The sequence below is a fragment of the Acomys minous genome (assembly GCF_964271855.1).
Source record: "Acomys minous genome assembly, chromosome: 6".
NCBI lineage: Eukaryota > Metazoa > Chordata > Mammalia > Rodentia > Muridae > Acomys > Acomys minous.
In genome coordinates this window covers 93,283,389-93,310,891 of record NC_140487.1, presented here as the reverse complement: position 1 = coordinate 93,310,891, position 27,503 = coordinate 93,283,389, and the positions used below count along the sequence as shown (strand labels likewise).

Below are 27,503 nucleotides of genomic sequence, written 5' to 3'. Positions count from 1 at the left end.
TCATCAAAACCAAATATAAACACTTAGACATCAGTGAAGGAGACACCTGTTCACTTATGAGTCCACTCTGTGAACAACCTGGGTTCTGAGCACTCCACTAGCAGTGGAATTCACCCTCTGGCCTCAGCCCTGCACACACACACACACACACACACACACACACACACACACACACCTTCATCATCCCATCTCTTGTAAGACTCTCAAGCTTCCACAGAGTTACTCTGGCCAGAGGCGTGTCTCAGCTGGAGCTGAGATCAGAGCTTGCTCTGTGGACAGGGTCAAGGTTCACTAGGTAGATGGAGGTGAGGATCTTCCAGGTCAAAAGTCATTCGAAGGCTGATTTAAAAAAATTTTTTTTTACTTGTTTGTTTTATGTTCTGTCTCTCTGTTCACAAATCCACTTACCCCTATTCGTACCATCTCAAGCAGCTGCAGGTAGGACCAAGACTCAGGGTCCGCATCATGAGCCTCTGCAGCTGGTGGAAGGTGTATTGGGGGGGGGGCGGGCAGGTGGGGGCCGAGCCTGGGCAGATAGCTGTGAGGTACGTTTCCATCTCTGCGGGTCGGGCAGGCGAAGCCATTTCCAATCTGCTCTCTATCATTTTCAATATCATTAATCCCAGACACTCTATTTTCCATGCCTGCGCAGCCAGGCCCCCGAGTGTGCGCCGTGTAAAGTGACACATATTCATCACCGGCTCGTGGCGCCGGCACCGACGCTGATACAATATTAGCGTTGCCCCCCTCCGCATGGGGCCCGCTCCGCCCGGCTCCCCGATGGCACGAATCCATCACCTGGAGCCCGTGTCACTTTCCCCAGCAGCCACATTTGTTTGGGCACTTAGAAGGTAATTGTGGCACATTAGCCAGGGTGGGGAAGGGCAGGGCGCTAGGCCTTTGCAAAGCGGGGGAGACTGAGACATCTTCACGTACAGCCCCAACCCATCCTGGCCTGTGCCAGAATCTGGCTTTGGCTAGTTTCCTAGAAACCGTGCAATGCATGGGAACGGACCCAGTGTTGGTGAGGTCAAATCTGGGCCTACCAGGAAGTCTGAGAGGCCCAGGCCCAAGCCTTTTCTTGCCAATATGATCCGGTCCCAGCACCGGAACAGGTATGACACCCTGAGCGCCACTGCTTTCATACGGAGTGGTTGAGAGTGCCCACTCTGAGGGAAACTCTGGCCCTGTCCTCAAAAGGAGAGACTCTTACTCTAAGAACGGTGACAAGGTTCAGTCCTCAGGAACCCTACTAACTGAGTCCCCACGGCAGGGATGTCACCCAGCCTAATTACTAGACGTTGGCCGGATCCGGTTCTTCTGGGAGGACCGCCCGGAGGTGGTGAGCTTCTGGGTACAGGGAGTCTGAGCACACACGGGGGAGAAGGGAAGAGCAGCAGCCAGGGTCATTGATCTGAGCAGAGGCCAGACCATGGAAGGGCACGGGTTCTCTCTTCCTCGTCCACAGGGATAACACCCATTAACCCTGTCAGTACACAAATTGTCCGTCTCGTCAAATTCCCATTTAAAATGCAAACTCGATTTGACAGTGTAAACGGCGTGGAGGTGAGAGTGGATAATCCAGTGGAGACTCGTTATCGGGGGCGGCCCAATGAGAGGGGTCTTCTGGGACGGCCTAACGAACCTGCGGTGATGAACCGCTCCCAGCCTGTTAACATCCCGTCATCCACTCGATACTCTGACTGGCCTGCCGTACCGCCCACCCCTGCAAAAAGTCCGCAGGGCCTCGGCTATCTACCACCCTCTGTCTAAAGGCTTTGCAGTTATAGCTGAGAATCCATCCCTGGCCCTCTGTCTGGCTCCTCAGTAGGTTGTCTGTTGTTGTTGTTTAAACAAACCATCCCTTCCCAGGGCTCGCTGGGACCCTGGACATGTATCATCGTACTGGACTCAGACTGTAGCTGTCATGTGAGTTAGAATTATCAACCAGCGGAGAAACCGGAGGCTCAGGAGGCCATCCTGCCTGAAGCAGCCGGCAGAGCAGCGGCTTCTCTGGGAAATCCATTAGGCTTGCATCCGCTGCTCTGCGTTCTACCTTGGTTGTCAATGGCTGTCCTTTCCTTAGCGTCCCTGGCTTCAGTGCTGTCACTTGCTATGTGAGGTTAGCAAAGCGACACCTTTCAAAGCCTCGTTTGCCTCATCAGTTTGAGGGGAGGGAAAAAAAAAAGTGAACGACGGTTGAGAATTTTAGTAAAAGTTTATGGCTTAGTGAATACCGATAACCACTCCGGTGATGTGGGCAGATGGCTTGGGAGGGCAAAGCATGGTGGGAAAAGAACTTTCAGGACTAGGAGACCCCTGGGCTTCTCAGCTTCATGCCCAGGCTGCTACAATGAGAAAGAAACCCATGGTTACTCTCCGGGGGCCTGGAGGTTTTCCATCCCAGGGAAGCATTCTGGGACAGGGGCAGCTACTGCCCGCCCCACTGTCACCTGCCCTGCATATAGCTGGGCTATTTTCTTCTACCCTTAAATCAGATGGCAGATGAGTACAAGGCCCAGAAGAGCAGCCATGGGTAGCTAAGGGTCTGGAGTTTGACCTTATCTCCCAGGGCACCATAGCCCTGCTCATGCATATAGAGTTTCCAGCCAAGCTACACTTGTCCCTGTGGTGACACGGGGAGTTATGCTGCCCGGAACAAGCTTGGAGTTGGCACTCAGTGACCTTATGCAGTGTCCTGTCTGGGTCTTATTGGGGGGCTATCACTTCCCAGTTTTAGAGCTCATTTCCTGCCAGTCCTGTCCGGATACCAATGCTGTGGCTCTGTACTTTCCTACCTACTATGGTTTCTTACTTCCTCTGGGGTAGATTTGAATCTCTCAGCTGGCATTCAAGGCCTCAGTTCATCTTCAGTTTCTCTCGTGCCAGTTTCCTGAACTCCCCTATCTCACTTGCCAGCCTTGAGTTACCCCTTACTCTCAGATCTTCATTTGGTCCGCCTTCTGTATATCCAGCAGGCCTCTCTGCCTTTCCTCACCTAGTTTTATCAGCGACCTGGAAGGGACCCTAGACCCTATCTTGGGGCTGGGGTAGCTAAAGAGGAACAGTGTAGGGGAAGATGGGATTCCCTGGACTCCCTCCATTTGTCTGCCCAAGCATCCTTTGAGGCTGGCCTAATTCCCTTCGGAGCCCAGCTCCCCGTCTTCAGGGTGGTGCTTAGGGAGCTGAGAGACCAACGCTAATGCCTAAGAAAGTCGTGGGTGGATTAGAAAGCTAGAGGGATTAGGGCCAGAGCTGCTGGCTGATGCTTGAGCTGAGCCCCCTCCTCCTGAGGAAGAGGAGGCTAATCCTGCTTAGCGACTGAGGAGAAGGAGCTGCAGTGCTGGGGGAGCCTCCTTCATCCCCTGAAGCTGCTGGGCCCAGCAGACTCAGAAGAAAGATCATCATCAACTCTCTTCGTCCACCACCTTTCTTTGCCCTGAAAAAGTTTTCAACTGCTGGAACCCTCCCACACCACCTTGTCCAGCCACATCCCCAACTATTTTTTAAAACATTTTTTGAAATTGTGTGACACACACACACACACACACACACACACACACACATGGAGGGGGGCATGCCTATGGAGTCTAGAAGAGAGGGTTGCAGCTCCCCTGGAGCTGGAGTTACAGGCAGTTGTGAGCCTGTGGACATATGTGTTTGGAATAAAATCTAGGTCTTCTGTAAGAGCAGTGAGTGCTCTCAACCACTGAGCTTTCTCTCCACCCCCACCCTAACCCCTAACTTTTCTAACTACCTATATCTCCAAGCACTGAGCTATCACCTCCTATGCCCATCCACCTATTCCGTGCTGCCCAGAAAGCCTGTTGTGGGTGTCCTTGGGGGCTGTTGTTGGGTTTATTTGTTCATTCCTGCAGCTCCTGGCAGTGTTTGCTGCTGACCACTCGCATTTGAGTTCCTCCTCTGGATTTGCCCTCAGCTGCTCTCCCAAGACTACACCCTCCCCTCTCAGGTAGAGTCTATAGATGACAATGTAATACAGAGTAGGAAAACATTACCCCCACCCCCGACCCCAGTTCAATCTGGGGCAACTCTGAAAGGCCATCATAGCACCAGACTGGGCTGTGGAGTTGACTGAGTCTGCAGAATCATTGCACCACACTGGACCTCCTCCTCCAACACTGCTGCCCCTGCCGTTGCTTCCCTGAGCATTCCCCGTCAGCATCACACACACTCACACGCACGCACGCACGCACGCACGCACGCACGCACGCACGCACACAATCTCACCCTTCACTTTCTTCTTTACGTTCTTCATTGGAGAATGGATGCAGATTAGGCTGGCCCATAAAAGGCTTGGTTGCAGCTGCTCCTGACCTGGATGTTAGGTGTAGGAGTGGGCCAACAGCCTTTCACTGGGCGCTAATCCTCTGGGCTCCTTTGGTTTCAGTGGGGTAGTGTAGGAAGCCACATATACTAAAGCGGGGGCTAAGGTTCTGTCATGGAGACCCAGTCTGAGATCCTGGCCTGAGAGAGGCCTTGGGGAACTGAAAGAAGAACAAGAAAATCTTCACCCGAGGGTTTAGTATGGAGCTCGATTCCTGGGAGTCTGGTCTGAGTGGAAAAGGGAACTGTGTCTTATGTTTTCTTCTTCTTCTTCTTCTTCTTCTTCTTCTTCTTCTTCTTCTTCTTCTTCTTCATCTTCTCCTTCTTCTCCTTTTTTCCTCCTCCTCCTCCTCTTCTTCTTCTTTTTCTTTTTTGCTTTTTCAAAACAAGGTTTCTCTGTGTAATAGCCCTGGCTGTCCTGGAACTCTCTTTGTAAACCATGCTGGCCTCGAACTCACAGAGATCCACCAGCCTCTGCCTCCTGAGTGGAACTGTGGTTTATACATGGTGCTGAGTAGGAGAAAAGAGGCTACACAGCTGATCTGAAAGGCAACTGGTCTCTAGGACAGAAGAGACGGGTTGTCTCAGCCTGCTTACTGACTGGCTGAAGTCTTCCCCTGCGGGGCTTGGCTTATTTCCCATGGAGTCTCTTTGCAAATATGGTGCCTGCCTGTAGGAGGTTAGGCCTTCTGAGTTGGTGGAGGGAGTGTGTGTGTAAGAAGGGTAGGAAATCACTGGCCAGCTGGATCCTTAGCCCACTCTCTTGATGCTCTGTGGGAAGAGACAACATCCTGGAACCAGGGCCTCTGAGAGATTCTAGCAGTCAGGGTCAAGGAACTGGATGTGAGTCAGTTTGGGATGCGGGGGTCAGTGGAGGGGCCCACTCGCACTCTGCTCCCTACCTTTGATGGACAAATGCTAATGACATTACCAGCAATTGACCAGAAACAAATAAATAATTCAGTCTGGCCTGAAAATGGGAGAAAAGTACTTAAATGCTATTGACAAGCCAGTCCCTGGCCTCATTACCCATGCAGACTCAGGCCTCGACATCGACCATGCCCCCAGATTTCTTCCAGCCCCACTGTGGGCAGCCTCAGGCTCCCTCCCACCCACCTGGCTCAGGTTGGTCATGTGAAGAGAGAGCCAGCCCCAAAGCAACCAGGTGGAGAGCAGAGGCTAGGCCAGAGGAGCCTCTGCAGGAAGGAAGTGGTTACCCAAACTACCCTGCTCCCCAGCCCACAGCTGTATCTGTGTAGTTAGTTATCTCTGGTTCCAGCCCTGCCCAGGTACACATTCGGGGGTGGGGTGGGGCACAGACACGTGTTCACGAGTATGCACACACAGAGAGCCTGGCCACACTTGCTGTATCCTCTTCCAGGACACAGGAAGAGTAGTGACCCCCTGGGGCGGCTGTCAGTCACCACGCTGTCAGGGGAACACAAACTCATTAAATGTTTCCTTGCCTGTCACAGGGGTTCTTAGTCCCCAAGTCAGGCCTGAGGAGGTGGGGCGGGGGAGGAGGAGGAGAAGGAGGAGGAGGAGGAGGAGGAGGAGGAGGAGGAGGAGGAGGAGGAGGAGGAAAAACAACATGCACCTGATCCTCTAAAAACACAGGCAGTATTTCTGGTTCTAGGAAAGAGAGAGATTGTGAAGGCTGTGAGCTCCTGGGGAGCTGGCCACTTTGGCATCGCAGCACAGAAATTCTCCTTCCGAAGAAGAAGCAGGAACTCTGCAAGTCATTGTCTTCCGGGGGCCTGCTTCCCATCCCGGGCATCTTTCTTGGCTGGAACATATTTATGCCAGGGCCCTAATGCTTATGAAGTTGATGGTCAGAAGCCAACAACTTCCCCTGGTCAGAGAAGGGGGGAGCCTCAGGGGTTCCCTCACCCAACGCCTGGGTCGGTCGGTCGGAAGCAAAGACTCAGTGGAGGAGAATCTGGAAGGGAGGTCTGTGACCTGGGCCTGGGAGGGAGACAATACTCCTGATGTACAGCTACAGGAAATGGTTCTAAAAGACGTCCATCCTTTTGTGCATCATGTAACCCTTTTTTTGGGGGGGAGAGCAGAGGTCTGGTAGCCTTCAGTACCCACCTCTATCTAGTACCATGCTTAGCTCCCTTCTGCCTGGTAGAGACCAGAACACCCAGCCTGCAGTACGCTGGATTCTGTGTGTGCTGGGCGGGGGTGGGGGTGGCCTCTCCAGCCCAATGCCTCCTTCCTTTCTCCTCCCTGTTGCTAGAGGAATCCCACTGCAGCAGGGCGTGGCCTCAGTGCTTCCTTAAGCTGGCCATTTCTCACCACTTTTGCTACCCGACAGAGCTCCAGGGGCATCTCAGTGCCCCTCCCCCTGGCTTCTGGACTCGGGTGAAGAAATCCTCCCTGCTGCTCACCATTCATAACACTCTTTCTCCTCATGTTTCTCCCACCAATGTGTCCAATGTGTCCCACGGGGAGTCATTTATCCGGATCGACTGGCTCTCCTCCGTGCAAACATTCGTAGAGCATTAACAAGCCTAAAACCCAATTAGCCTTCAATTACCCAGGCCTTAGCCAGATTTTCTGTGGTAGGGACAAGGCTAAGGAATGTATCTGGCACTGCTCGGGTAAAAGCCTTCCACTCGGCTGAACCAACCTGCTCCCCTTTGACCGCCACTTCTGTCCTGGCCAGACTGACGGCCACCCTATTCTCCCCCTGCCTAATGCAAGCATTCTGCCTTTAGCCTCACATTTCTCTTTATTTTTTATTTATTTGTTTATTTTTAACTTTTTATTTTTTTTGGTTTTCTGAGACAGGGTTTCTCTGTGTAAGCCTTGGCTGTCCTGAGCTTGCTTTGTAGACCAGGCTGGCCTCGAACTAGCAGTAATCCACCTGCCTCTGCCTCCCGAGTGCTGGGATTAAAGGCGTGTGCCACCATTCCCAGCTATTACATTTTATTTCATAAATGTACATAACCAACATAAGCTTTGAAAAGACTCAAGAAAGCAATGCAAAAATAATACAAAACGACAAGCTGCCCTGTTATTTCCTATTCCCTAAGCCTGAGTCTCTCTCTCTCTCTCTCTCTCTCTCTCTCTCTCTCTCTCTCATACACACACACACCATATAGTTTATTTATTTACATATGCACACACACTCACTAAACTAAAAAAATGTAAATAAATAAACTATATGGTGTGCGTGAGTGTGTGCATGTATATGTGTGTGTGTGTAGGTCAGATGACAACTTTCAGAAGTTGGTTCACAGCCAGGTGGTCGTAGTGTACACTTTTAATTCCAGTACTCAGGGAAGCAGAGGCAGGTGGAGCTCTGTGAGTTCAAGGCCAGCCTGGTCTACAAATTGAGTCCAGGACAGTCAGTGCTATACAGAGAAACCCTGTCTTGAAAAATACTGAGGAGGAGGGTGGGGTTGTCAAGAAATTGTTTTTTTTCTCATTATGTGGGTTCCAGGGATTGAATTCAGATCACCAGGCCTGGTGGCAGTCGCCTGTACCCACTGAGCCATCTCTCTGTTCCCCCACCACACACACAGTTTTAATTTAACATTTTATTTTGGTGTTTTTTGTTTTTAGCCTTATATGGCTTGGAACTCATTACATAGACCAGGCTGGCCTTGAACTCACAGAGATCTACCTGCCTCTGCCTCCTGAGTGCTGGCATTAAAGGTGTGTACCACTACACATGGCTTATTTTAACATTTTAAAGTTAGGACAGTATGATTAATATTGCTGAATGACCCACTCTAAGTCTCTATCCAACAATGTCTCATTTATTTCTTTCATCCCTAACCTGCCTTCCCTGTTCAGCTCTCCTTTACTTTCTCACTTCCCCCTTTCCTGAATTACATCACTCCCTCCTTGCTTTCTCTGCAGTTTCTCCCTCCTAACCTTCTTGCTCTTATCCACACCTCCTCTTCCTCCTCCTCTTCCTCCTCTTCCTCCTCCTCCTCCATCCATATGGTCTCATTCTTCCCTTTCCACAACCCTTTCTCCTCCTCCCTGGGTACTGTAGCCCTGGGGGAGGGGTACAGCCAAAGCAGCTATTAGCTCTGCACCCCCTAATACTCTGAGTCTCACTGCCTCTTAACACCTCCCGAGCCTGGGCCTCTAAGCCCCATCCTCTCTAGTCTTTCTCTAATCACTAAGGCTTATTTCTGATTTTCTGAAGTGACAAGGAGCCGGGCTTAGGGGAGGAGGCTGTCAGGAAACATCTTCTAGGACTGAGGGGAAGAAAGGATGCAGAGAGGAAGGTCTGGCTGATGGGACGCAGTAGCAGAAACCGGCTAGGGCCACCTCACTGAATAGGTGGCCTCAATGTTCTGCTTTTGCCTACAGTGTGCGTTTAGCAGTGATTCTCAGCCTTCCTAATGCTTCACCCGTTAATATAGTTCCTCATGTGGTGGTGGCTCCAATATATTATTATTATTATTACTGCTACTTGTTTTTGTTTTTGTTGGTGGTGTTTTTTAATTTATTTATTTATTTATTTATTTATTTATTTATTTTTGAGACAGGGTTTCTCTGTGTAGCTTTGGCTGTCCTAGACTCACTTTGTAGACCAGGCTGGCCTCAAACTCACATCGATCCTCCTGCCTCTGCCTCCTGAGTGCTGGGATTAAAGGCCTGTGCTTACCTACCATGCTTGGCTCATAAAGTTGTTGTCATTGCTACCTCGTAACTGCAACGTTGCTCTGTTATGAGTCATAATGTAAATGCCTGTGTTTTCTGATGGTCTTAGGTGACCCCTGTGAAAAGGTTGTTGATACCAGGGGGTCGCGACCCACAGGTTGAGAACCACTGCTCTAGCCTGTTCTTTGAGGCTAGCTCTTATTCTCTCTGTCTTCCTCTGTAAAAAGGAAAGTGAGCTCCTCCTTTCGCTTAGAACCTGTCTCTCTACACCGTGGACTCCTCCCATCCTCACAGGCACCCAGCCATGAAGATGGCTCAAAGCTCTAGTGTCCCCATCTCCCCACACCGCCCTTTGGATTCTAGGGCGCAGGGAAAGTCTTCTTTCCACCCTAGAAATCTCAGTCTCCCCCCACCCCCATGCCTCAAAGGCATTCCTCCCCCCAGGGCAGAGAACTGGCATAGATTTAAGGAGAGCAGCGTGGTGTTAGAGACGTCTAAGGCTTAAAATACATGCTTAGGCTGGGTAGGGTGGTGCACACCCACAGTCCCTCTGCAGAGGCAGAGGCAGAGGCAGATGGATCTCTGTGAGTTCGAGGCCAGCCTGGTCTACAAAGCAAGTCCAGGACAGCCAAGGCTACACACAGAGAAACCCTTGTCTCGAAAAACCAAAACCGAGACCAAGAACAAAACCAAAACCAAGCCAAACCAAAAAACCAAAAAATAAAATACATGTTGAAAGAAGAGATCTCGAGAGAGGTGGGATGAGGAGGTGGAGCCCTGGGGCCCCACCCAGTTTTCGCCGCCTGCCGAGCGACTTTGGATGCTCCCTTAGGGGGTCTCTGAGCCTTGGTTTCTTCCTTGGCTCCCTGGAAGTTTTAAGAAGCCCAGCAGGAATATACCTGGTTCTTGCCTGGAAGTGCTCACCCTGTGCTAATTTAATTACGTGGCCTGACTGGGCCCAGGCTGGGGAAGTAGTTTAATGGCAGCTGCAGAGACAGTGAGTAATCAAGAATTAATTAAGCGTTTCTGGGGATTCTGAAGTCTGGGGTAGGGATTCCTGGGAGCCTGGCTATGGCTACGTAGTGTGTGTGTGTGTGTGTGTGTGTGTGTGTGTGTGTGTGTGTGTGCACGCCAGCTTTTCCACTCCTTTGCTCCACTTCTGCCTCCTTAGGTCTGGGTGAAAGAGTAGTCCTGTAGGGCCAGGAAAGGCTCTGAGCTTAGGGCCACCCACTAAGGCAGGCTCTTCTCAGTGGAGCCGAGGCAGGACTCAGCAGGTGGTGGGGTTGTATGAAGTTGCATAGGAACCTCTCCCAGGGGCTCTGGCCGGTTCTATGCAGGGTTCAGCTTGTGTTGATGTTGAGGCTGGGTCTGTACCGAGAGGTAGAAAAGTCGAGTAGCCGCGAGTTTCAATGTCAGCTTAACTGTGTACAATACAAATAAGGTGTTCCTGGGCCAGACTCTTCCCGTCCACATTGTCTCTGTACCAGGTTAGTTCCTTAGACCTTCTCAGCATGGCTTTCTTCAGCCGTCAGGATTGAGCCAACACATCTCTCTTTAAGGGACCTCGGGCCGCTTCTTATTTAACCCTGCCCCATTTCGGTTACTATCAGGTCACTTTGGGGGACTTCCTCCTGCTCATTTTTTCCCCCACGTTTCTTATGTGTAACCACCAGAATCAAGTTCCACGGAGACAGAAACATCTGCCTCACAGCTGTGTCCTCGGAACTTGAAGTAGGGCTGGGCTAGACGTCTTCAGAGAATAAAGCAAACCCCTCTGAATCTCTGTGCTTGTCTGGAAAATGGGAGAATACTGTATAGGTTCGAAGGTGTCGCGTACTGGGAAGGTGAGGGATTTAGTGCACGTAAGTAAAGGGACCAGCACCGTACCTGGCCAAGCTCGCCTGCACCACTGCGGACACAGGAGCTGCTCACGGACGATCACTAGCGCATCTTGGGCTCAACCTCGGGGCACAGCGACAGCTCCAAGCCCCGAGCCCCGCCTGCCGCGGGCCAGGCTCCTTCCCAGCCGCCCCCGCGCCGCCGGCGCTTTGAAGTCCCAATCCGGCAAATAGAGTCAATCAATTATGAAGGGAACAATCTGGCGGCCCCTCGGGGAGCGGCGGCCGAGCGATCCCGGGGGATTAGGCCGCAAATCGCGCTGAGCCTCCCTAAGTGACAGCGAGAGAATCGCGCGCGGCGGCGGCGGCGGTGGCTGGAGCGGGAGGGAGCGCGGCCGCTAACCCGATTATGCAGATCCGCAGGGGGCGCGGATTAGGCCTCGGGGGCGGCTCGCCCTAAGCGGCTCGCGGATTTGGGAAAAGTTTACTCCAGTGGAGGGGGTGGAGACGAGCCGGTGGGCTGGGGGAGCGCAGGCCGGCAGGCCTGGGGAGAAGCGAGCCCTGCCACAGCGTGCTCTCCCAGGCACACGCAAGCAAGCACACGCGCAACCCTCGGGCGGGCAGTATCCACGCACACACAAGCCCGCAGATGCCGGCTCTGACTCAGCCGCCAGCCCAGCTAAGATAACACCCGTGAGCACACACACCCCGACTTGACATTTCACACAACTAAGCCCACCCACTGTGGCCCACACTCACCCTGTGCTGGCTCAATGTCAGGAGTGCCCTCAAAATCACAGATGCAATTCAGATGTTGAACCTCCAAGCAGGCTCGGCAGAAACCCACCAGTGACACACAAGGCTCTATACACCTGCCATTTTGTTTTCCATAGATCTTTCTGGGCTCCTTCACTCAGTGGGACCATGAGGACAAGGGTATGATAGTGTCTGTGAGTTTGTGTGTTTTCTATTGTGGCTTCCATTGTCTCTGATCTCTGGGCCCTATCTTGATTTCAGAGACCAAGGACTAGTGGGGTGCATGTGTGAAAGGGGGGCTGCAGTCTAGTGGCCTTGGAAATAGGCTTATTCCTTGGTGATTCTGGCTAGGATGTCTTCTCTACAGGACTGGACCATCACAAGCTCCTCTGGGCCTGTTGCCTAAACCTTTTACCTATACATTTATATTATTACAACAGGTGTGTGTGTGTGTGTGTGTGTGTGTGTGTGTGTGTGTGTGTGTGTTTCCTTTACCCATCTGGGAAAAGAACTAAGAACCCAGCTCCAAGTGAACTAAAGGCAGGCTGTCCCAGAAGCTTTTCACCTATAAAGCTGTCAGTGTGGCTAATACATGTGTTGGCATTCAACATATGCTTATGGTAGCAATGTGTTTTTGGATAGCGTGTGTTTGTGTGGAGTGGTATGTGTATCTGTAGCACACAAACATCACAGTCACACACAAAGTCTGTGGACACACGCTGACCATACACAGACTCCTGAGAAAGTCAGACAGTAGACACAGAAGTGATGCCAGTGTGGCAGAGAGCAACTCCTGTGGCATGGGAGGCGCCCCACTTCATGCCCCAGGCAGCAATCAAATGCCTTTTGGCTGACCAGATCGATACGGATTGAGGGGTCAGGGTCAATGAGTCTTTAGCAAGCAGAGTTCTGGCTGCTGCCCAGTTTCCCAAGCTGTGTGTTCTCATGCATGTGACCATGTGTACATCATAGCCGCCTTTGTTGTCACCAGGAAGCTCTGTGTGTGTGTGTGTGTGTGTGTGTGTGTGTGTGTGTGTGTGTGTGAGCCCTGGTATCTGGAATCCATAGTGAGGTGGTCTGGCTGACCATTGGATCTGGTCAGTGGGGATAAGTGGTACCACTCTCTGGCAGGGTGAAATGTGCTTTGAATATTTCTGGTTAAGATGGTGGTAGTAGTGATGGGACTTCCCTTCTCCTATATAACCACAGCCAAACCCTGATTCTGTCAGGGTCTGGTTCTCTTGTTGGCCTTTTTTTTCCTTTGAGTTTTTTGGACCTGAGTCCCTGGGAGGCCAAGCTGAAGGGTTCAGGCTGTAGAGGGGGGAAATGATGGCATGTACCCTTTCCCCAGCATCTTCACCCACTGGCCAGGACTAACCAGGAAGTCCCGCCCACATGTCCATCAAGATTCCCGGCTCTGGACCAGTAGGTACCCATGGGAGACTCCCCCTTCTCTGTGGAGAAGAAGGGAGTTTGGGAGGGAGGAGCATGTGAGGGACACTGGGAGGAGAGGAGAAGGGGCTGTGATCAGAATGTAGAGTGAATAAATAAATAAATAAATAAATAAATATATAAACGGGAAAAAAGATTACTGATTACTGGCTCCACTAGGCATGATAGTGCATACCTTTAATCACAGCATTTGGGAGGCAGAGGCAGGCAGATCTCTGAGCTTGAGGCCACTTGGTCTACAAAGTGAGCTCCAGGACAGCCAGGGCTATGCAGAAAAACCCTGTCTTGAAAACAAAACAAAACAAAAGAAAGCAAAACAATTGGGCTGGAGAGATGGCTCAGAGGTTAAGAGCACTGGCTGCTTTTCCACAGGTCCTGAGTTCAATTCCCAGCACCCACATGATGGCTCACAACCATCTATAATGAGATCTGGTACCCCCTTCTGGTGTACACATGCAGGCACACATGGAGGCAGAACACTATACATAATAAATAAATAAATAAATATTAAAAAGAAAAAAAGAAAGCAAAGCAAGAATCCTGTCTCCCAATGAAACAATCATGCTGATGTCATACTCAGGAGGGATTTCTCTGGCCATTCGTGGGACCAATCTTGGTTTCAGCGACCAAGGACTATGTGTGTGTAGGTGTATGTGTGCGAGCAGGGAAATACTCACATTCTTTGGTGATTCTGGCTAGGAGGTATTCTCTACAGGACTGGACCATCCAAGCTCCTCTGGGCCTGTTGCTTTCAGAACCAGCTGTTAAGGAGGAGGCATGTATTCGTGAGTGCGGCTCAAGCGTGTGTGTGTGTGTGTGTGTGTGTGTGTGTGTGTGTGTGTGCGCGCTATCTGCCATGATAGCTTCAGAGAGTGCTTGGTTACAATCAGTGGCCAGGCTATGGGGAGGAGACCACTCAAATAGAAGCCTCATCTTAGAGGCACAGAGGCTGGGGTGGGGGATTTTTCTAGCTTGTGTGGCTGGAGGAGAGAGAATTAGAAAAGGCACCCTATTATACACCCAGTCTCTGTGGAATCTTGGCGACATCTCCACAGTTCTTGTCTGAGCAACTGCAGACCTTCTTCTCTGAGCCTGGTCTAAATCCTGCGATACCATCCAATGAATGTGTACTCAGGAAAAGCCGGCAGCTTCTTTACTCCTAGGGTTTCATGATTAAACTTGGGATAAAATAATGCCTTCCTCCTAGGAGCTGTAGAGAAGAACCAGAAAGCTGTGAGACTTTTGTTTCCTTGTGTGTTTTGTTTTGATTTGATTACTCAAGACAGAGTCTGTGTCAGTGGTTCACAACCCGTGGTTTGAGACCCCTCCTAGGGTTGGCATATCAGACATTTACATTATAATCCAAAACAGTAGCAAAATTACAGTTATGAGGTAGCAATGAAATACACTTGTGGACGGGGGTGGGGTGGGGTGTGGGTCCCCACAGCAGGAGGAACTGTACTAAAGGGACACAGCATTATGAAGGCTGAGAACCACAGACCATGCTGGTCTTGAACTCAGTGAGATCCTCTTACCTCTGCTGGGATTAAAGACATGCACCATCATGCCCAGTGTGAGGCTTTCTACTCTTACTACTATTATTATATTATTTGTAGTTCGTTTGGAATAGGCATACTGCAGAAAGACTCTGACAACCAGTCAGATCTTTATGTTCTTTTTCTTTTCTTTTTTTTTTTTTAAAAAACAAAGAAAGGTGGCTGGTAGAAAATGGCTGCTTGGGATCTGCTACAACATCTATACTCTTGCCCATTCAGGCTTCTCAAGGAAGGAACGGACCCGCAGACTGAGTTCCCTGCCCCGTCTCTGCCGATGTGCACGCAGGTGGGCGGAGGAGAAGCCGGATCTGAAGTGGCTCAGTTGGTTCTCAGCAGAAGCCATTACCTTCCTGGAGAGATCAGCCCACCGGCCATCTGAGGCTAGGGGGCAAGTGTGTGGAGTGCAGATCAGAGTGGGACTCCAGGTCTGTTCACGGGCCTCCGTCCCCTACCCTTTCTCCTTCCGTGCCCAGGTGAGGAAGCAAAGTCCCTGTCTAACATTGGGCAGACGGTCCATGTTGGATCTAGGGATGGGGGCAGGTGGTACAGCAAAGACAGAGGGGATCCCTGCTCGCGGCACCAATTAATTGATTGTGCCTACTGTGTGTTGGGCCCCACTGCTTCCTCTGTTTACTCTGTACCCTAGACACAGCTGGAAGCCAGCAGGGACCTTTTCAAAAAAAAAAAAAAAAAGCCATCCAGTTATCTAGCCTGAGGGCTTAACTTGGCAATGGAAATGAGACGAGCTCCACGTGAGGAGGGGGAAGGGAGGAGGATTGGACAGGGGTGGGGTGGGGTGGGGTGGGGTGGGGGGCAGGCTTGAGACCCTGCATGATGGCTTTGTAGAGCAAGCTTGCTATTTTATGAAGATTGTCGGCTTATTTGTGGCAAGAGGATCGCTGGTGATTGAGGTGAAGGCTACAGATCTGCACCCCTCTCCGCACCCCACCCCCCACCCCCACACCCCGTTATCCTTTGACGCCACCTCTGGATTTAAAACCATGAAAAGCACTTGCCTGCCAGATCTCAGGCCTAGAAACCACTTGAGCTTCAGATTCTTTTTTTTTTTCTTTTCTTCTTTTGTTAAGGCAGAGTCTCAATAAGTAGCCCTGGCTGGCCCGGGACTCACCGTGTAGGGCAGGCTGGCCCAGAACTCACCAGGTAGAGATCAGCCTGCCTTTGTGTCTCAGTGCTGGGATTAAAGGCAAGTGCCACCACCACACACCTGTCCTTGCCCGTGTGTGTGTGTGTGTGTGTGTGTGTGTGTGTGTGTATGTGTGTGTGTGTGTGTACATGTACCCTCTTTTCTTTCCTCCCTCCCTTTTCCTCTCCTTCCTTCCTTCTTTCTTTTTCTTTTTTCCTTTTGCTTTTTGAGACAGGGTCTTACTCTGTAGCCCAAGATGACCTCGAACTCATTATATAGCTTAGGCTTAGTCTCCAATTCATGGTACTCTTCCTGTGTAGCTGTCTGAGTGCTGGGATTACAGACAAACCACCACATGCAGTGTTTCTCTCTCTCTCTCTCTCTCTCTCTCTCTCTCTCTCTCTCTCTCTCTCTCTGTGTATGTGTGTGTGTGTGTGTGTTATTTTGTTATGTAACCTGGGAGGTCTAGATGTCTCAGCTCTGCCTCAGCCTTTTGAGTGCTGGGATTACGGGTGCTCAGCACCATGCATGTCTGGCCAGGAATAAGATTGTGTCTAGAAGATTCTTTCATAGCCTGCATTGAGAGCAGCCTGAGAAGAGTTTCTTTGCCTCTTTAAAAAGAGCTTTCTTAGCCAGGTGTGCTAGCCCGGCTAGCCAGCACTAGGGAGGCAGAGGCAGGTGGATCACTGTGAGTTTGAGGCCAGCCTGGTCTACAAAGTGAGTCTAGGACAGCCAAGGCTACAAAGAGAGACCCTGTCTTGAAAAAACAAACAAACAAACAAACAAACAAACAAGAGCTTTCTTGGCCTTTGTTAAATGCTATGCATACCCTAGAGGTAGACTGACTGGGGCCTCTGGGGCCTCTTCCAACGTGAGCCACTGAGTCTACATCACGCTCTCCTGGCTCCTGTCCCCATTGCTGCTCTTGGTTTCTCTTCATATCTGCCTCTCCTGTGAATAAACCTGTGAATCTATCTCTTATTGAATTTCCCTACATCTTTCTCTCTGTCTCTATGACTCTATCCTTGGCTCTCCATCATCTCTTTTGACCTTTGAACCCTGGTATCTTGCAGGCTGTATCTCTCTGGCTGTCTTGGAGTTTGATACCATTGGCAAGCCTCTGTGTGGCTCTGTGCAGTTTTTAGACTCGGACTCTAAGGCTGCTGCAGCTGAGAGCTGAACAGAGAGGACGCTGGCCTTTCCCGAGAGTCCCCTGCGGTCCAGAGTCTCCATTTAGACCCAGGTCTGGCCACACTAATGAGGGACATGTAAACCACTCTGAAACTGTCTAAGCCTTAGGTCCCCCCTTTAGATTGGGTTTCAAGGCCCAGGCTCCTGTCTATCCAGATGGGTAGCAGCCTGTTTTTCTGTCCCCTTCTTCCTTATCTTTTTTCCATCTGTCTCCATGGAGAAGCAGTAGAGATGATGTTTGAAGACAAACTGAAGTCCAAGCTCTGGATTGTTCTCAGGCTCTACAAGACCAAGCTGCTTGATCCCTCCCAGCTGTGAACAACTTCTTTACCTTAAAAATGGGTGTAAGAACAGTTGTTGTCAGCCCGGCATGGTGGCGCGCGCCTTTAATCCCAGCACTCAGGAGGCAGAGGCAGATGGATCTCTGTGAGTTCAAGAGGCCAGCCTGATCTACAGAGAGAGTCCAGGACAGCCAAGGTTATACAGAGAGACTTTGACTAAATAAACAAACAAATAACAACTGTAAAGCACATTGCACAGAGCTTAACTCAAGAACTGGAAGTCATTTTTATTGCATGTCCCCATTTACACAGTTCAGCGCAAAGGTAGCTCCCAGCAGTCCTATTGGATGCATAAATATTTATCTTGTACATTTCCTTCTTTCCTGCCTGAGTCTATTTCCTTTCATCTTTCTCTATTCCTGGATGTTGAAGGTAGAACATAAGAGGCTCCCAAGTAGCCAGGCATGGTGGCACACGCCTCTAATCCCAGCACTTGGGTTGCTGTGAGTTCGAGGCCAGCCTGGTTTGGTCTATAAATCGAGTCCAGGATAGCCAGGGCTAAAGAAGAAGAAGAAGAAGAAGAAGAAGAAGAAGAAGAAGAAGAAGAAGAAGAAGAAGAAGAAGGAGAAGAAGCAGCTCCTACACACAAGCTTTTAATCCCAGCACTGAGAGACAAAGTCAGGCAGTGAGTCTGAGGCCATCTTGGTCTACATAGTGAGTTCCAGGCCAAGCAGGATTACATAGGGAGACCCTGTCTCATAAATGATGATGATGATGATGATGATGATGATGATGGTGATTGAGCTAAATGAAGCATAAAAGCCAACAGAGGACCTCTAAACACCCAGGGCTCAATAAAGGCCACAGCTTCCCTCCCCACTCTGTATGTACTCACCACAGAGCCTGGCTCTGCAAATGGTGACAGGCTCTACAGATAATAATGAGACGTAAGTGTGGGGCTTGGCTCTGAAAACAAGAACAGCCTTAGTGACATCTCGGACTCTGAAAATGGTAACAGACTCTGCAAATTATCACAGAGTCTGATAGACTCAGGAATCAGCCACGAGCTGTGCTCTGCGGATGGCAATTGGCTCTGCAAACACTTATGAGCTTTGCATATGATTTCAGGCTCTGCAAACAATGACAGGCTCTGTAAGCAGTGATGGGTCTTCCAAATAAGAACAGACTGTGAACGGTAATGGGCTTTTCAAAATGTGATGGGCTCTGGAAAAAAAAAAAGCCTTACCTGTTGAGAACAAGAAGAACCCATGGAATCCCTAAAGAAAAAAGCTGTATCTTAGTAAGATCCTCCTCCCTTCCTTTCCAGGTACACCTAGAGGCCCTTTGTCCATTTTCCTATTGGAGTTGGCAGGCTGGGTGGAGTATGCAACAGAGCAGTGAGACAAGAAAACATATGAGGCTGTGTCGCCACTCCCAAGGCTTTGAGAAGATGACACTTCTATGTGGTCAGATAGGGGCCTGTTGTCTGTGATGACAGATTTGTTCTCAGCCCAGCTATTTGCAAGGAGGAAAGTGTCTTTCTACGCCAGAAGCTCTCAGAATGCTAAAAGGGTGTTTAAACCACTCTAGGCTCCCTAGGGGAGCCACAAAGTCAGCTTTACAAAGCACATCTTGCAGGCTCCAGCCAACCTTAAATTCCAGCTGGTACCTAAATATCTTGGTGGCAATTTAAATTCCTGTCCATTCTTCCTAGGCCCGGCCAACGTTAATGGGGAGCACGTACATCTCTCAGAGCACAGGGTCTGGGGGTGGGGTGGGGTCATGGGCTATGAGTAACAGTATTGAGACGCTGTTGCTGGAGGCTGGGAGGAAGGTGATGATGATGATGATGAGCCACGGAGGTGGGGGTAGCTAGTGAGGAGGAGGAGGCTGTACTGATGTGACTGCAGAGGTGTCAGGAAAGTGATGGTAACGGTCAAAAGGTGGCGATGCTTGCCATCTCTGAGATGGCAGGAGATAGCTTGCCGTAGTAGCCAAGAGCACAGCCTGGGCTCAGCTTCTGCATGTGTGACACTAAGTGATTTATTTCAGTCTTCTGTGCCTTCGTCTCCTCATCTATAATATAGGCATAAGAGTAGTGCCTATCACCCAGCGCTACTGTGAAGATTAAATCAGTTAACCCCTGTAAATCCTTCAAATAGCTCTTGGCCTGCTGCGTGTGATAGCTGCTGGGACTGTTAAGGAAAGATAGAGGAGGCAATGAAAGTAGTATGGGGCAGGGACGGCATTGATGGTGGAGGGAACAGAGATAATAACGATGAGAGTGGTAATAATACTGTTTTAGCCAGGTGTGGGGACACACCCCCTTAATCCCAGTGCTGGGAGGAAGACGCAGGCAGATCTCTGAGTTTAAGGGCAGCCTGGTCTATGTAATGGGTTCCAGGACATCCAGAGCTATGTAGCCAGACCCTGTCTCACCATGCTCCTCCAAGAACAAAGTTTTAATGGAAGTCTGGTTCACATTGGAATAATTCAAGCTACTTAGGAGGCTGAGACAAGAGGTTAACAAATTCAAGGCCTGCCCGGGGCCTGGATACCACAGTAAATTAAAACACAACATGCATAGTAACTTAGTGAGATGTTGTTTCAAAATAAAATGGGGTGAGGGTGATGGCTCAGTTGACAAATTGCTTGCAGCACAAGTTCAGATCCACAGCATCCATGGAAAGTAAAAAAGGCCTGGTGGCTGGGGCCATAGTCCCAGTGCAAAAGGCCTGGTGGCCGGGGCCATAATCCCAGTGCAAAAGGCCTGGTGGCCGGGGCCATAGTCCCAGTGCAAAATGCCTGGTGGCCAGGGTCATAGTCCCAGTGAAAAAGGCCTGGTGGCCGGGGCTATAGTCCCAGTGCAAAATGCCTGGTGGCCAGGGCCATAGTCCCAGTGCAAAAGGCCTGGTGGCTGGGGCCATAGTCCCAGTGCAAAATGCCTGGTGGCCGGGGCTAAAGTCCTAGTGCTAAAAGGCCCGGTGGCTGGGGCCATAGTCCCAGGGCTAGAAGGCAGACACAGGAGTCTTCTGGAGTCTTGTCAGTTGGTGAGAAATCTTCAAAACATAAGGGGGAGAGTGATAAAAGAAGGTACTAGATGTGTTTCTAGCTGTGGTCTCCATATGAACGTACATGCAGATGTGCATAGAAGCATACAACACACACACACACACACACACACACACACACACACACACACTGCTTAGGTATGTTGCAAGATCTGAGTTCAATCCGGATTACAAAAAGAAAGAAAGAAAGAAACAAACAAAAAGCAGAACAGAAAAGGCAGCCTGAGGACCACATGCCCTGCCCTGCTCTAAGCATTTCACAGGTGATGATTTGTTTATATACTAAGCCCCTTAAAGTAGCTAATGCCATCTCAGTGTTAAATACAGTAATGATACAGGCTCAGAAGATAGCACAGCCAGGAACTGGAGGAACTCTCAGGAGTGAGTTCGTCGTCACGTGCCAGATGCTGCTGCTGGTAGAACTGGGTACAGCAGTGGTAAGTGCTGCATAAAAGTGAAGACAGCGTTGAGTTGCAGGTGGCAAGGATGCTCGTGGGAGTGGCCTGGGTGGTGGTTGGTGCTAGCAAAGGAGGAGGTGAAGGCGACAGGGTATGTAGGGACAGAAGAACAACATTCATTGTCACCTGTAATCCCAGCACCTGGGAGGCTGAGGCAGGAGTATGTTGAGTTTGAGGCCAGGTTGTTACCTAGTGAGACTCTATAAATAAATAATAAAACAAACCTGAAAAACATTCGTTGGCTGAGCTCTGCTTTATGACCGAAAGGACCAGGCCCTTCCCAGTTCTTTGCGGTGTCAGGGAGGACTGGCCTTTAGTAAGACTAAAATCAAGAAGTGAACAACAATACCATGTTCCATTGATCAGCTAGGAATTCTGGGTCTCAGGTAGTGAAAAGGAGGAAGACAGACAGTGCTGCTGGGGTACACCCTGGGGCTTGCTGGTTTTTCTTCCTGCTTCTCCTGGTGTTTGGCACTCTCTAACTCTAGTAACGACCCAGTCTGTCTGCTCCTACCAGTGGTCCCCACTAACGGTGCAGACGATGCCATAGGCAAGCCACCCAGCCCTGTTGTGGAACTCTGCTGGCCTCGCCTGCCTAGTGCAGGCCTGCCCGTCTCTTGCTGGCTGCTGCACCGAGCAGAGAAGTCTTAATAGAGAATCCGTTTCTGTGCTGCAGCTCCCCGCGCCCCACCCGCCCATCCCTATTATCAGCACCATCAACGGCAGCAAATGACACTCTAGGAATCTTGACTCCAATCTGATGCCTGGTCCCCGGGGGCCTCGGAGAGGCACAGGCCAGCCAGGCTGGGGGGCTGGGGAGGGGATGTGCAGTAATAGGATGTGGCCGAGGATAGTCTATTAACATTGCTGGAAACGTTGATGAGCCCCCTTCCTGGCCCCTTGTCATCCCCATCCTCACTTAGCCGGGTACCAAGGAGGCCTTGGTGGGGGTAGTGGGTAGCTTGTGGAACTGGGGGTGGGGTAGGCTATCTTTAAGTCCAGATATTAGGCTCAGTTGGGGACCATAGGACTTAGAGGAAGGTCAAGAAAGGAGGCTACTCAACCCTTTAGCCTTCTGACCACGGATCTGGGAGGAAGAGGGGCAATGCCCTTTCCGGGAGGCGGTATGTGATTTTTCCTGTTTCCAACGCAATGGGTCTTGGGGCTCCGAGTCTGGGAGGAGCCTCAGGGAGCAGGTCCTCCCACCCAGGCTCCCTTTCCCTGCCCCTTGAACACAAGCAGCTCACTTCCTCCCTGGGACACTTGCTTCATTGCTAAGCGCTTCATCTTTTGAAGTTCTGATTGGCCTTTCTTAGTACCAGCATCCTGAGACACCTAAAGGTCACTGACCCACATGACAGCTTCCCTGGGTTTGGAGAGGAAGTTAGGTCTCAAGTCACGTCTCCTGGGCTGTCACAGTTCCTCATGGCCACAGATCTTTTAGCCTGTGCGTGATGTGTGTACCTTCTACTCAAGGTACAGAAGAGGCAGGGGAGGTGGTGGAGAATACCCTGATGAATGAACGCAGAACACTGGCATTCTAACGCAGTCCAGTTGCTTTGTGACCCTGGGAGAGCTACACATTGCTACCCTCACTGCCTTTCCTTGCCCTGCCCTCTCTCCAGGGCATGAGCTAGGAGTGGCAGCACACACCCATATTCCCAGTGCCTGGAGTAGAGAGGCAGGACCACCAGGAGCTCAAGGTCATTATCTGCCACATAGTGAGTTCAAGGGCAGCCTGGGCTACATGAGACCGTGTCAAATAACCAGCAAACAAGCAGACGCCAAATTTGAAGAGTCGACGAAACTCCTCAGGAGATGGAGCAGTTCAATAGCTTGACGCTTTGGGAAGCTGTGCATTTAATGCTTGAGTTAACAGCCCTTCTGCCCATGAAAATTGCACCAAGGGGATGGGAGAAAACGGAGCAAAATGAAGACTGTGATGTTGGGCCTGGCTGTGTGTGACCGACAGACGAGTGAGAGGTTAGAACTCCTCGGGGCTCTGTTTCTTCCTGGAGGGCGCTTGGCAAGTTGGAAGCCAGAGCACTTGGGCCCAGCAAGGCCAAGCTTCTTGCCTGGCTTTGCTACAGGAAGGAGAGGTTGCGACCAGCTGGATCAGGAAGGGTGAGGAAAGCTCGCCGCCCCTCCCCCAAGTCTGGGCTTCTAAGCATCATGCCGAACAGCAATCTGTTCTGCCCACTGCCTCCACCATGGCCCATAGTCCAGAGGCCACAGACGGTCAAGCTGTTTGCCTCTGCTGAGTGGCTGCCCTTGGTGCCCCCAGCAGGGGCCTGGCCATCAGTCACAGGGCTGGCGGTCCTCAGGGATGGATATAGAGCCTTATGGGCAGGGATAGATGCAGACTGTGGGTGGCAGGCAGCAGGCAGCAGGCAGCAGTGGCTTCTGCTCATGGGCCCCCTTGGTAGCCTCTATTCCCTCTGCAGCTCCCCTGACCCACTTTACTCTTCCTCAGTTCACTGGTACCATATTTCCTCTCCCCATCTCCTATCACCTGCTAGCCTCACCTGTCTTGTTCGGGGCGCTCTTTCCTCTGTGAGCTCTTCCTTCTCTTTGCTCCCTAGTCCCCAGTCTGTGGGTCACAGTGACTCAGGCTTAGTTTTTGCTTGTTTGTTGGAGACATGGCTTCTCTAGGTAGTCCTGGATGTCCTGGAGCTTGATATGCAGACCAGACTGCCTGCCCTTGAATACACAGAGATCCACCTGCCTTTGCCTCCCAAGCGCTGGGATTAAAGGTGTGCAGCACCACATACTTTTAGTTTGTGAGGCCTCTACTCAGCCTGACCAACTCCTCTCCCAGTTAACTGTAGAAGATTATAGCCCCAGGACATATATATATATATATATATATATATATATATATATATATATATATATATATATATATATATATATATATATATATATTTTTTTTTTTTTTTTTTTTAATCCGACCTAGGACTTCTAGAAGTCAGAGGAAGAAGTCTTATACCCCGGAGGATGCAGAGAAAGCCTCTCTGGGTGCTTCAAGGAGAATGCATTTCTGAAAGTCTGACAGCAGGGGGCGCTGAATCCTTGGTACTTTTGGTTTGTCTTTAGTCTTAAGCTATAAAGCTGGCAATTACCCAAAGGACCGAGTGTCGAGTGTGTTGTGGGTGGGAACTTAGAGGGTGAGTTTGTTCTAGTCTGATGCTGATCCAGGCTGTTAGGTTTTTTAAAAAAACTTTTACACGCTCCCTAAGTTTTTTTTTTTTTACTTCTTTCTTTCTTTCTTTCTTTCTTTCTTTCTTTCTTTCTTTCTTTCTTTTTGAGTCAAGGGTTCATGTAGCCCAGGTTGGCCTTGAACTCCTGACCTTCCTGCCTCTGTCTCCTGAGTGCTGCAATACAGACATGTTCTACTATGCCACCTCATACAATGTATTTACTTGCAATCCTGCAAAAAGCATAAATAAGCTGGGGGAGGGGGGCTTGGACTCCCCCAGAGGAGTAGGGCACTACTTCCCTGGAGAGTGTCATTTACACTTTCCTCAGCCCTAAGAGAGGCTAGGTGTTTTGGGGAGAGATAAGTGAGACCTCCACCACAGACCCCTAGGAGTCCTTCCTGATCCACAGGCAGTGTCCACTGATCTCTTCTATCCACGTCAGCTTAAGAAGGAAGCAAGTCTTCCTGTCCCTGTAATGTCTCTGTAAACTTCTTGTCAGGTGCACAGGAGAGAAGGACAAGTCTGGGAGGGGAGCGACTTCTCTCTGTGACAGATTGACAGTGGGAGCTTTTTTTCTTTTTGGCTTTTTGAGCCAGGGTTTCTCTTGACTATCCTGGACTTGCTTTGTAGACCAGGTTGGCCTCGAACTCACAGCGATCCCACTGCCCCTGCCTCCCAAGTGCTAGGATTAAAGGCGTGTGCCACCAGGACCCTCTTCCCCCCTTGCCCCCTCCCAGCCCTGATGACAATGAGAGCTTTTATAAATTGTATGCACATTATGGAAGGCAGGAGAGGATTGGAGGAGAGAGTGCCTAAGCTTGGGGTGAGGTCAAAGTGACTATGTGACATGGATTCCAAGAAGGGGAAGCAGGTCTCAGGCATGCACTGCCACTGTCTTGGTCCTAAGGGCATGAAGGGTCACTGTCACCATCCTCAGGTGCTCTGTGATGAGCTGGCAGGCAGGCCCAGCAAGGGCCTGGGGAAGACCCAGGCATCTGGAGACAGAGACTGTTAGGGGAGACTTCCTAAAAAAGCTAGAAATGGGGAGAGGGCTTCAGATAGCTCCGTGATTTGGGGCAGGCAAGAAAGATGGCCTGCAATAGTTCTTTCAGGGCATAGCAACACCTTTCTAGGCCTCCCAGGATGCTGGGAGCTGGAATTGAGGCCCCCACCCTCCACTCTAAGTAGACCATGGGAGGTTGGTAAATATTGTAATCAGATTAGCGAGTAGAAAAGGCAGAGATGATGGTGGGAAAATACTCTGGCTGAGCTCGCCCCTAGCTCAGGCCTGGGAATCCAGCCCTTCCCATGTGGCCCCACAGCTACCCTGGCTCCCTACCCTCTGTAGGCCTTGGTAACTTCTTAGCACTTGGCCTTCTCCGGGCCTGGTAGAAATTTCTGTAACCTGGGTCTCCCAGCCTAGGAAAGAGATGGTACACTAGTTCCTCAGGGTCCCAGACTTTTGGGGTGACCTTCCCTTTTTTCTGGCCACTGTGCTCCTCACCTATGAGATTCCAGGATGGTCATGTATAGTGGGAATGTTTGCTGGAGGAAAACCTACAGCTCCTCAGGGATGAGCCAATCACTTTCCTCTTCTGCCTTCTCCATGGCTAAGCTGAGTTCATGTCAGAGGCACAGGGAAGCCTGGGTAGATGGACCAGGAGCCAGACACATCCAGTGAAAAGACTGGGCTGTCTGGTCCTCCTAAGAGGGGAGGGCCAGGGGAATAGGAGCCAGCATTCTGTAGAGCTGGATATGGGGGAACCGGGTAATAAAAACTGGGGGGGATTGAGGTAGAATTAGGGCTGGGAATTAACAGAGGTAGAGTGGGGTACCCGAGGCTTGAGAATCTGGGTGTGTGGGTGAGAAAAGGGGGGGGGGAGCCAAAGGGTTGGAGGCCAGAAGGTTTTAGTCTAGAGAGATATTGGGAGGTGTGGGATTTAGGGTACCAGGAAATTTAGGAGCTGGATGTTAAAAACTGGGGTGTTGGGGGATGGAGAGATGGCTCAGAGGTTAAGAGAACAGCCTGCTCTTCCTTAGGTCCTGAGTTCAATTCCCAGCAACCACATGGTGGCTCACAACCATCTATAATGAGATCTGGTGCCTTCTGGTGTGCAGGTGTACATGCAAGCAGAATACTGTATACATAATAAATAAACAAACAAATCTTTAAAAAAATAAAAGAACTGGAGTGTTAGGGGGTGGACATCATGTATTAACAAGAAGAGGTTGAAATGTCTGGGGGATGAGGAACTAGGGGAGTAGACCAACTGAACCTGGAGAAAAGTAGTAAAGACACAGATTCTTCTGGGCAGAGGTCTGTCTGGGGAGATGAGAGTGCAGAGCAGTCCCAGGCCAGACCCCCTTTAGCCCCTGTGTCCTTGCTGAGGCCACTGGGGGCAGGCAGCGGTTTCTCCTTGTTGGACTGTCAGAGCGGGTTAGGCCTGGGGGAATTGGTTCTCTGGATCATCTCCTGGGAGCTAGCCCCTCCTGGCAGCTTTGTTTGGCAAAAGCGCAGGGATTAGTAGGGCTGCCCCCACACCACCTCCCAGCCCCGCCAGCTCCTGGTGCTTTCATCCTCCTCCCGAAGGTCGCTAAAGCCCCGCAGTGCTTTGAGATTAGGCCCCCACAAAGGGGCCCCTTGTGCTCTAGCCAAGCCTTGGCGGCAGGAAGAGGAGGGGGTCCCAAGAACTCAGTGCAGGCCAAGCCCTGGAGACAAATCCTCTCCCTTCCTGGAACATCCTGAGTGGTCCTCAAGCCAAGGACAGAAGAACCCCCATCCCTAGCACCCAGAGTTTGTCTCCACCTGAGCCTTTTGAAGGAACACCCCAGGATAGCTTGCCTCCTACAGCCTTAGACATCTCCAGGTGCAGCTGGGAGGTGGAGTAAGGCAGAGAGTGCTAGGGGAGCAAAGCAGAGGCTGGATGGATGAAGAACACTGATCCGGCCTATCCACTGAGCAATCAAGGAGGCCAGCGTGGCAAGAGGAGCTCCTGGGTCTGACAGAGCTGAGGCAAGAATGTGGAGGGGCAGGGCGTGGTAGTCCACACACGCCTGTAATCCCAGCACTCAGGAGGCAGAGGCAGGTGGCTCTCTTTGAGTCTGAGGCCAGCTTGGTCTACACAGAGAGACCCTGTCTCAAAAAAAAAAAAAAAAAAAAAAAAAAGAATGTGGAGGATTTCACTGTTCACCAGGTGTCTGAGCCCAGGGTCAGCAGGAACACTGGACAAAAAGAAATGACTGACTCTGTGCAGAGGAGTGGCATTTGCGTTTCGTAGGCCAATCAGAAAGTGTTTTACATGTGGGTACCCGTGTAAAAGTGCCCTACGAAGGCATAAAGGGAAAGCTACCAACTGCTATCAGTACCATTTCACAAAGGAAAAGATATCTTGGCATAAGGAATTGGAAAGATATAATCCCAGAACAGAGTTGCGTCGGTTAATGTGCCTTTATGAAAAACTTCCTACCCAGACCTTTCTTATAATTTACTGGCATTTGGGTGAAGTGTCTCCAGACTTTGAAGGAGGTGTTTGCTTCAAGGGGTTGAGGGTCCTAGGTCTGTGCACTCATATCTCCTAGG

General features: G+C 50.6%; 1 long non-coding RNA gene across 1 annotated transcript; it reads left to right on the top strand.

The window, feature by feature from the left end:
• Nucleotides 1–1,227: 1,227 nt before the first annotated feature.
• On the top strand, nt 1,228–23,798 carry LOC311599477. The gene is made up of 3 exons (XR_014779910.1): nt 1,228–1,342; nt 14,798–15,051; nt 23,680–23,798. It is a non-coding gene; the product is annotated as an uncharacterized lncRNA (long non-coding RNA).
• Nucleotides 23,799–27,503: the final 3,705 nt, after the last annotated feature.